At 42.6% G+C, this 11,106-nt stretch overlaps 1 protein-coding gene across 12 annotated transcripts in view; it reads left to right on the top strand.

Annotated features, from left to right (window-relative positions):
* Positions 1-367: 367 nt before the first annotated feature.
* Positions 368-11,106, top strand: part of myo9ab (myosin IXAb) — a 76,585-nt gene continuing 65,846 nt past the window's right edge. For all 12 annotated transcript variants that reach the window (XM_027000976.3, XM_081712234.1, XM_081712235.1 and 9 more), the window contains exon 1: positions 368-664. The gene's annotated coding sequence lies outside the window, so the exon portion shown is untranslated. The remainder of the gene's footprint in view (positions 665-11,106) is intronic.

Here is an 11,106-nt window from a genome sequence, read left to right as displayed (position 1 = left end):
CAAACTTCCATAATCAATTACAAGATATTTATTCACAATCGATTGTGATGAATTAGTTTGTTGCATAATGTGGAAGCCTAAATTATATTTTGTCATGGATTAACTGAGCTGGATATGGATATGCTGGATATGCTTTCCTTTGACAATGCCGTTACTGCCACCGGCTGCCAATGCAACATGACATCACATAAGTATAATACGACCCAGATGGTGGAATGTGTCTCACTATCAGACTGTAGTCGCTGGTTTACGTCAGGCATGAGCAGAGCGCTTTCCCCCTTGTATTTATCGGTCTATCACCGTCCCCTCCGAGTCTCTATGCCCCTCCCACTTCTCAATGAAGTGTGTGGACTCCAATACGCGCAATGAGCGCACACGTCACCCTACGGTGATTATCAGGGGAAAAAGGCATAGATTTCTGTCCTCAGCATCGCTGCACGGTAGACGTATAACCGAAGCGTACTGCCAAGTAAACCGGACCTTGGCGCTGTAAAAATGCTGCCGATAAAGCCATTGGAAAGCTGACGACATCCGCTGCCTTTGACTATTTCTTGCGTTTTAAGACACGTCTAGCAAAAACGTTTTTGATTTATATGTAGTGTGCCTTCTGCATCCGAAGAGTTGAGCGGGAGCGCGGAGACTTAGACAGCAATCAATTACAAAGGTAAGAGGAAATGTAGGCCGATTAGGCGACAGCTGGGGACGTATTCAACGCAAAGCAAAGGGGAGCAGCAGAAATAGGCACTCCGTTGGTTGGGTCATAGGAATTGGGAAGTTCTTGGAGGTGGTCTGTTTTCTGTCAACCCAAATTGTGTCTTGTTTTTTTTCCTGTCTGGTTTGACGTGACGCTCGTATTATGACTGGGATCTTTATGTTCAGGGGAAAGGCATGGGTTTGGTAGATCAGGTTTGCCCTTTTCTTTTGTTTTGCGGAAATTGAGCTCCTCCATCGAACTGGCTGGAGGCATCTTGTTCTTGTGACAGCATTGCGTTTTTTGAAACGTAGTCGCTTTCTCAACGCAGTGACCTAGACACACAATTTCAAATATTACATGTAAATGCAACAATATCTTGTAGCAGTATTACTTTGCGAAGCATGTTCTCACCTTCATAAATGTATTGAGAAGAATTAAAAGCATCAGTGTGACTCATACTAAACAAGCAAACATAGGTCGTAATCTATATGACGCATTACTACTTGTTTTTGTTTTTTTGAACAGACGGCTTCCTTGTTTCACATAACCTACAGTCGGTATAAATGAAACAGCATAAGGTTTTAATTCACGCAGTTTCGTTGCTCCTCCGCACGCACAGTCGTGCTGTTCTTTCATTGAGCTGTGACGTGTATTAAAATTGCTGTCAGGTTGAACTGGCAGAGAGATCCAGTGAAAGCCAAGCAGTAAGAGGCAGGAAGCTGCACGCCTTCCTAATGCATTCCCAAGATGTGCGTAGTAAAGACGGTATAGATGATTCGATTCCAAATCAAAAGAACGAGAGCATTAGTGGGTTCGTATGGCATTCTGGCAGGGAAAGCACTAGGGATTTTTACTGGCTGTAGATGCGTTGTTCTGATCAGTTTTAGGGGAGTAATTGGTAGGTGTTTGGTGGATGCTAGACACCTCCGCTGACCTTCGAGCTGCAGTAGCCTTCTCGTGCACATTTTGTCATGAAGGACCCAGGGCCGCGCTTAGTGCTAATGTATTCTTTGTGTGCACGATCATGCAGCTTGTGTCGCAAATGTGGAGACAGACGGGGATATGGTCAGACTCGGTATGAAATGAAACATGGTGAAATCGATTGCTAGGAATATGTAGGTGAACTCAGTCAACGAGTTCCATTCGAGTTAATCACTTAAATCATGAAATCACTGGCGATTCTTCAAAGCATATTTGTTGTCCATACACTCCTATAGGGGCATTCATATTCAAGGCAATATGTAATCCTTTCTAATGTCTTTTATCTTACAGAAGTTTATTAAGACTCATGGCTATCATCACAATGTTCTTGAGGTAGTGCACCTTACCTTACTGTACTGTATTCACCAATCCAGGTTACATAATATGTTACTCATGTATATTACTGCACTGCAGTAATCTGTGTTAACACACTACCTAGTACCTTAACATTCCTAAACATAGTCCCTAAAATAGCCATAGTTCTTATGGTGCCTTACTGTCCAGGGCTGGGTTTCCCAAAAGCATTGCAACACAAAGATCATTGTTAAATGGTAGCACAAATATCACAATGAACACTTTCTCTCTCATTTAAGATCATCTTATCACCACAATGCTTCTGGGAAACTGTGTCCAGTACTGTTATTTGTAACATATTATTATGACTGTGTACACTCCTGTGATGTTTACAGTCTTTGTGACTGTTTACAATGTATGTAAACTGCCAAGGACAGTGAGAAAGCTTTCATTATGCTGTACCAGTGGTTTATCTGGATTAATATTATGAGGAAAAGCAAGATGTTTCATTACCTATACAGGCATGGTTACTTCTCTGTGCTGTACATTACTGAAAACTGCCTGTTTGAGATCTGTACATGAGGTAAACCCTCATCAGTGACAACAGATTATCAGGCCATTGTAAGAGAATGTCTGGACCTTACAGTTGGTACAGAAGAACAGTGAACTCAAACTAGCACAGTTCTGCTGGGACAACGCAACCTAAATCTTGGAAATAAAGCTAAATGCTAATATGAATATAGGAATGGTTTTAGAAGTCAGTCAGCAGTGATTGTAGCCATGGGGTTTAGGGAACCCCAAGAGTGAATGCGAATACAGGAGCCTTGGGTGTCTCTGTCTCTCCTACTGCCCTGAACCAGCCAATCGGGCAGCTGCATGAACACATGACACTGATGAGGGTTGTTCTCCTCTGCGTATGTAGAAGCACAGCTTGGCCTGTTGCCATGGCCAGTGTTTTGAAAGGACAGGACATGTGTCCTTTGTGCTGAGGGAGTCGTGTAGCTGCCGGCATCCCATATTAACTATTGATTTATGGGGAGAGAGTCCTACTTTAGGAGCTATATGACTAAATTGCTGCTATGCTGACATAAAAATCACTCAAACCAGAAGATGCTGGTTAATATGTGGCTGCATCTACATTGTCACATCTTGTTGTCGCTTACACAGTGGTTTCTCATGTGGGTTTTGTCTCAGTGTATGCTGAGAGAGTGATTTTCCTTGGACTCCTTCACCAGCCTTGTCTCTGTGGTAAAACCCATGCAGGCCCGTGGTCATACTGATGTGATGGTCAGATTGCTTGTTTGGTAAGTAGAGTAGGGTGGAATTTACAGGATAAACAAAAAAGAAAAAAATTCATGAGTGTCAGTGGGTGATTAGCAACATGTTATTAGGGTTGCTGATCTAACCAATAATCCCCAAGAAGTGGGATGGTTTTGTGAGGGAAAAAATGCTGCAGTTCCTGTCAGAATGTCTTCATCAGACATGCTGAGTCATTCAGTCTGTACAGCCAGTATTGAACTAAATACTTACAGTATTGAACTAAATACTTACAGCATTCATTTAAGCTGGACACAAATAAACACTGTGAGTGTTAAACACTGAGCACATTATTGTGTATCACAGCTGGTTTAGATGAGAGTGCATCAATGAATCAGACTTAGTACAGTGCATTACTCTCCATGTCAGCCATCTATACTTGTTTTGTTTTTTTTATGCAGCAGTCAGTGCTTGTCAACCGAACTGCCTTTACATCCATTGTCCACTTTTATCTATAATTAGGCATCCATGTAAAATGGAATTAGACCTGAAGTCTAATTAAATGTTGTGTAGGATTTCAGAGGTCATCAAGGACTGTCTAGCCAGACACGTCTTTCATGTGTGTGAGAGACTGCTGCTGAATCTGCCTTATTTTTGGAGCTTGATTATGTCCTTGTTTAAGCAAGTTCCAGTCACCAGGTCTGTCTGAGATGCAATGATTTATTTCGTAAATTGATGGATCAGCACATTGTTGCCAGTCTAACTCTATCTAACTTATAATTATACAGTAATCTGTCTGTTGAGTCATAATTAGGATTGAACTTGTTATACCCATGACTCATGCTTCTGCTAGGTTTTGGTTTGTATGTTTGCCATGTTGTCTGTCCAAATGTCTGTCTGATGATCTGTTTCTCACTCCGCCTGGTTTAAGTGCTGATGAGCCCCCACCTTCATCCTTTTTATATTCTCTCTCATTCTCTCTCTTCTCTCTTTCCTCTTAATATATTTGGTCACTCTTTTAGTTGAGGACATTTATGTGTAAAATTGATTTAGAAAATCACTGCAGGCACCCATCTTTTTGCTCGGCCAGTTGGCCGTTTTTTTGTCTGCAGGTTTCTGCTGTCACACACTTTGTCTTTGCCTTTGTTTGGAGGTTTTCAGTTTGGCATTGGGCACTATGACCATCTCTTCTTGTGTAGTGGGCTGTTTGTGAGAAATTAGATAACATGACCTTATTTATTTTTGCTTGAATACCGTTAAGTGATTGGTTTATTGAAATTTCACTAATTCTGCTCAGGTTAAAGGATAGTTAATCAGGTTAGCGCTCTCTTTCTATGTCTCTCACTCTCTCACACACACACAAGCATGCTGGACAGAGAGGGTGCTCACACGGGCAGACAGGGCGGGGTTGCTGTCTCCTTCTCTCCTCCACTGCAGTGCTTTCCTCTCTGTTCGAGCCCATCCAAGGCTGGTCACAGCTGGGGTCAGTCCACTCTCCAAGCTCTAGAATTCTGCCCTGCCACTGCCTTCCTGGACTCAGTTATTCTGTCTGTTCAAGTGAAATCAGGCTGTGAAAACAGGAGTTCTTTTAACTGCTCAATTCAGATGCAGTTGATGTCACAGCAGATGTGTTAAAGTAAATTCTTGTCATGTAACGCTAGTTCACTTGGTAGTTAAAATGCAGATTTTACAATATGAACCTTTAATTTGTTATACATCATTGAATACACCAGTACTGGAAATATGAGTTGGTCAAGACTTCTCAAATCACCTCTTAGACGTATGTGTGCAGTTGACATCAAGCTGTTCTATGGATTGTAGGTGACAACAGTATGTGCTATAGGTAGTACTTGACATCAGTGTGTGCTATGTACTGCTTAATAGGGTAGCTGCAAGTGTGGTAGAGGATGATTGGACACTAAAGTGCAAGTTACTAGCTACATAAAAACATAAGTTAATTTACCTAGTTGCATCTTATTTGTTGCATCAAGCGAAATTAAGGTTTTCTCTTAAAAATGTACATAAGTTGAAGTGAGCGGCACATGTCAATGAGTGGACGGGGCCTGTCACGGGGTCCTGTAAGCCAGGCCTGCCTGACAGCCTTTTGCTTGCATGGCTGTTGTGTCATGTGTACATATGAGCTACTGGTTTCACCACAGCCATTTCCTTTTTCTCTAGTTGCCCTTTTTCCACTCTGGCTCTGAAACACAGTAGTATCTGCAGATCCTAGAGCTGTGCGTTTGTGTATGAGTGCGTGCACATGAGTGCAGTGCTAGTGCACTAGTCAGCTCTAGCAGCAGGGCTTGAGGCTGGGTTTAATGTTCTACAAAGATACTATCGCAGCTATACAATTAAAACAACAATTGCTATATTTCTATGTAGTTTAATGTGTCCTGTTCTTTTTAGTACGTCTCTATAGTTTAATATGTCCTGTTCTTTTCAGCACTCCCTGTTCTTTTTAAAGATCCTCCTACACATGACAACACAATTCAAATGCAAGTGAACCATGTTAAAAGAGAAAAAGAAATCTTTGCCTTTTTATAGTTCAGATGCAAGTGCATTAAAGCCTCTATGACTTCTGCTTCTCTCTCTCTCTCTCTCTCTCTCTCTCTCTCTCTCTCTCTCTCTCTCTCTCTCTCTCTCTCTCTCTTTCTCTCTCTCTCTCTCTCTCTCTCTCTCTCTCATTTCATTTTGTATATGTCTCTATTCCCAATTTCTCTGATCTTTCTCTGATCCCACTTTCTCCAGTGGAACCTGCAGCTTTTTGGACAAAGGTGTGACACGGCAGTTATGCAGTTTTCTTTCAACACATACTTCATTAATGTGTACACAGCCTTCTCTTTTACACTCTCTGTCTGTCTGTCTCTCTCTCTCTCTCTCTCTCTCTCTCTCTCTCTCACATGCAAGTGTACACTCACTGTTCTCTACTCCTCTCTGTCTCTGTTTTACACCCACTTCCCGACCCCATGTCTTTCCTGTGTTCACATGTGCTACTCACGCACTGAGACCAAGCATGTCATTAAGGGTCACTGTAATAAGTTGCTGCATTGCCTGTGTCGAGTGGGGAAGGAGTTCTTTGAAGATCCTTCAAAGGATCTTCTGCTGCAGATGTGTGTAGACAGGCCTTCAGCACGGAACACCTGCTTTCCGTTCCTGCTCCTGAGGCTTACAGAAGTGGACAACTGTTCTTCTATGGTTTAAGGATTAGGCCAGATATCTTTATTAAGCTGCCTGATATGAGCCAAATGGCATGTTTTAATTTTACAGTGAATAGTGTGTGTTGATTACCTCCAGGGCTTCTGCATTAGTTTGGTTAAACAGAAAGGCAGTCTGTACACTGCATGCCAGAGACTTGTCACAATACTCAAAGAACCCTTATTATAATACTGCTGTAACAAGCACTGTGTCAGCAATTTACAATTCACAATTTCCTGTCATAGTTTATTGTCCTTGTGCAGTCAAGCAGGGGATTTGTTTTGGTCTGTCATGTCCATTCCTGCTGTGTGTGGTTAAATAAAAAAGTGTAAAACAAAACTACATGCTTTATTTAAAAAGGACCATGAGTGAATGTAGTCATTCCAGCTCCATGTTAATGCAACCCCCCACCCCCCACCCCCTTGCAATGAGGGGTTTGAATAGAGGAAGAGATATGGGGGCACATTTGACTGCAGGAGGGAAGGAGAAGGTACCGTTGCGCTGGAGTTGGGTAGATGATTTGGTTATGCAGATATGCTCCATATTGCCCTTGTTTTTCGGTATTATCTGAGGAGCCCAAACCGGAAACGTCATAGGACTCGGTGTCAAGTACCCTGCGTGTGTGTTTGTGCGTGATTCAACATGTGTGCCCAGTCGGGATGTCAGAGTGGACTGAATGAAGCATGGTTGCATTGGCTTGACAGCTATTTGAAGCCTCTGAGCAAAGCTCATTGTGGAATTAGAGGGAAAAAAACAGTTGCAAAGTGGGATGGTATAAGTGGATTTCACAAAGTGGGATGAAACATGGACAGCGTGTGTGTGTGTATGTGTGTGTGTGTGTGTGTGTGTGTGTGTGTGTGTGTGTGTGTGTGTGTGTGTATTAGTTTGTCCAGCATCTGTATTAGAGTGGGTGTCTGATCATTTGGAATGGTGTGTGTGTTCGTTCTCCACAGAAAATTAGATAAGATGGAAATCTTTAGTAGATATCCAAAATCTGGCAAATTTTGTGTCTGGGTTATATACAGCAAGTAAGGGTCTTCTTTTAGCTAAGAAATAGAGTTGGACATTCACTTTTTTATGACTTTCAGTTCATATAGTCTTTGAGGGCGTTTTCACACTTGGACCATTTCAGCATCTGAAATAGACTCAGGACTGCTGAGTCATGGTTTCTTCTGCCTATTTGAACACAGCAAACTCAGACCCCTCTAAATGGCCCTAAAATGAATGGAAGGTGTCAGTTTGGTTCATTTGTGGTTTCATTTCGCGGCCTGCTTGTGAAAACAAAATGGCCCAGGTCCGCTTCATATTTTGTTTCACACTCGAGGCTTTCCGTAACCAGATACAATTTTCACAGATTAAAAACAACTTGTGAAACAAGTTTGGAATTGTGTGGTCTTAGGAGGAGACTTTTGGATATCTGGAAAGAGGACCACATTAAACATCAGCTCTTTGCAACATACAAAAAGGATTTTCTATTGTTTTTTGAAAAAACAGGACACAACAGAACAGCTCTGCAGTGCCACGTGAAAGTGAAGAAAATGAGACAAATGTACATGAACACGTGACAACCCGAGCACACGTGACAACCCGAGCACATGGAGAGTCTGCTGATACTAAGTGTTACTCTTGTCCTCTTGCCAGATTTGTAAGGTGTATATGGCTGTGTTTGTTTGTGTGTGTGTGTGTGTGTGTGTGTGTGTGTGTGTGTGTGTGTGTTTGTTTGTGTGTGTTTGTGTGTGTGTGTGTGTGTGTGTGTGTGTGTTTGTGTGTGTGTACACGATTTAGTGTGTGCTTGTGTAGCAGGATGTTTGTGTGTGAACCCAGTGTAGGGTCTATGTGACACAAAATGAGAACGTGGCTCCCTGCCAAAGTACAAACAAAAAAACAATATACCTCCATAACAGTTTATTATTTAATATCTCCAACAGTGGGACTGGCCAAAATAACAAACAAGGACTTATCTAACAAAATAACCTGAAGTGTCACCTACCCCCACCAACATAGGGAATAGTGGATGATGGCAAACATGGTGTGCACACCTAACACTACTTAGGACTGCTGGCTGACTATTCTCATCAGAGCATTAATGCTGACATGGTAGTGTCTTGTAGAGCTGGTAAGGATAAGGATAAAATAGATTGTTTGCGCATGATTTCACTGTTGGTGAGAGTCATTACGGTTACTCCCACTAAGTGGCAGAATGGGAGACTAACAGAATAGACTAATGGTAATGGTAAGGTTTCTGGAGCACAGTGGCGCTTCTGGGGTTTTTGCATATGTTGGTGTCACTGTTGGTGTTCATGGTGCTCTGCCACCCACAAATGCCCAGCCATCCTCTGTGAGACAGTAGCTTAGGTGGGTAGCACAAAATGTGCATGACAGAAGACAGTCTCTATATTTACACCTACAGTCTCTGTATTTACACCTACAAAGTGCTTCGAATAAAGTGGTGTTTAAAGTGACTGGAAATGTATTTATATTTGCAGAGTAATAGAATGCAATGGTGCAGGTGAGCTTCAGAAAGGTCAAGGCCCGGTTAATGTCCCACGTAAATGCTCCAGGTATCCCTCGGAGGTGCCGCTCTGTTATCTTCAAGCCTCCAGGTCCAAACAGTCACTGACTTTTACATGCTCTCAGTGACAGACTGGACATACTGCACAACTCAAACGCATCCATGCCTGTTCTCCTTAATACAGGTCTGGAGAGCCGCTCAGCTTGCTGGATTTAGATGTGCAGTGTTGTCATATGAAATCATCGTAAATTAAGAGAGAGAATAATTGTGGTCACACAAGCACAAGTATATTGTGTTCATTTATGACCAATAAGGTAATGTATAAAGGTGATGGTCTGTGTCTGTGTCCGTGTGTTTGTGTGCGGGGGTGTGTCTGTGTTTACAGCTTCCAGGGCCTCCACCCATTCAGCTGGAGAATTTTGCACTTAGGCCACAGCCATTTGACCTAATGGTCTGCGTGCGTGCGTGCGTGCATGTGCGAGAGTAAGAGAACCCTAATAGTTGTGTCCTTAATGGCTAAATGGAGTGTGCGTAACTGAAGACACTGATGATTTCTGAGGCATTCGCCCTCCTCACTTCTCCTCCATTCATCTTCTGGATCATGGCCTGTCAGTCAAAGGTCAAAGCTTCATAGTAAGCAAGTGAACATTTAAGCCCATTATTAGAGGCATATGCTTCTGATTGTGTGGAATTTATGTGGGTGTTTTACTGGTCTTGATGTAGTGAACTTTGATGTAGCTTGTCCATTGCTAGATACCTTGTGGCAGTAGTGACACTGCTGCTGAATGGTTTTTGTTGTTTTATGTTAATCATTTCTGGATACTGATATATTTAAAGAATTGGACAGGCAGGTGTCTTCAGCATTTTTTATGGCTGGTCAGTAAGTAAGGATTGAAATACCTCTTAGCACAATGTGGACAGATAAGAGCCTACTTCTTCTGATTGCTTGATGATTGCTGAACATAGACCCACTAGGCTGAGCCACACTGAATGGCAGTTGAGCGCATGGGGGAATCACATAGCTCTATGGCAAGCCCTAGTTTTCACATCAACAGAAGGTTCAGATATTCCATCACAATCCATGAACACACACTAAGTAGTGTATTCATAGACACCTTTCATGCTTCTCATCTCAAGACAAGCAGCACACAGACCAAATTTAGTGCCTTCCTTTCTGACCAATCACAAACAAGAAGAATAATAGTGAAGCACAATAGTATTGGTTTTTTTGCTGAATATAATGTTACACATTATACCACTTAATCCACACTCACAATAAAATATAGGCGTTTGACACTGCCTTTTAAGGGTGGTTTCCTTTGTGGGTTTGCCACCTGTAACACAATGTTTATTTAAAAGGGTTTCTTTTATTATTGTGTTTTCCACTGACCTGTGCAGCACACTCCACACACAATCCTTCCTTCTCTTCTCTGGCATAGATTTGAGGGACTTTCAAATATAGCTCACATTATTCGTTTACTCTGTGTCCAAGCCAAGCCATCTCTCTCTCCAAACAGAGCAGTGGATCATCCTTTGCTTCTGCAGGGAGGGAGAGGGAGAGAGAGAGTGAGATAAGCTACAACTAAGTTTGAAAACTGCGGTATTGTTCCATCTTGCATGACAATGTGATCATTCAATAGTGTGTGGTCCTTCCTCATGTGGACACATCTGGGCTCCGTATTGTAACAGGGGGATTTACAATGGCCTGTGCTCTCTACACAGAGAATCAGGACTCGTATGCCGGGGCTCCATGTAGACCCTCGCCATAGTCAAGGCTGTGGTTTGCCTGTTTGGGTAATGTTTCAATGCAGGCCCTCTGGGGCCCCTTCACTGGGTCACTGCTGTGAAATTGGGCCACAGTTCAATCTGACCAGCTCTCAGTCAGGATATACCGTGCTCTGTTTGAAACAAAGATTTGTTTTCCTCTCTCACTCAGTCTCTTAGGCAGTTTCTCTCGGATGATGTTTCTAGGATAACAGGTTTAGCCGCACATGCTAACAAAACAGCATATGGAAGAGTGCGGCTTCACTCTTGCCTGTGGGTTCCCTTCTGGTAAGGGGGGGATTGATGTCCTTGCTGACCAGGTCTGTCATAGTTTGTTGTAAAGTTCCCCATAGCTGGAGAGGAATGGAGGAGCCTGCAATCGAATCGCAGATCATGCCTCCTGCTTGGA

The sequence above is a fragment of the Electrophorus electricus genome, chromosome 4, assembly GCF_041902795.1.
Source record: "Electrophorus electricus isolate QZ-2024a chromosome 4, ASM4190279v1, whole genome shotgun sequence".
NCBI lineage: Eukaryota > Metazoa > Chordata > Actinopteri > Gymnotiformes > Gymnotidae > Electrophorus > Electrophorus electricus.
Note: the sequence above shows the minus strand (reverse complement) of the source record. Positions and strands in the feature narration are given on the sequence as shown.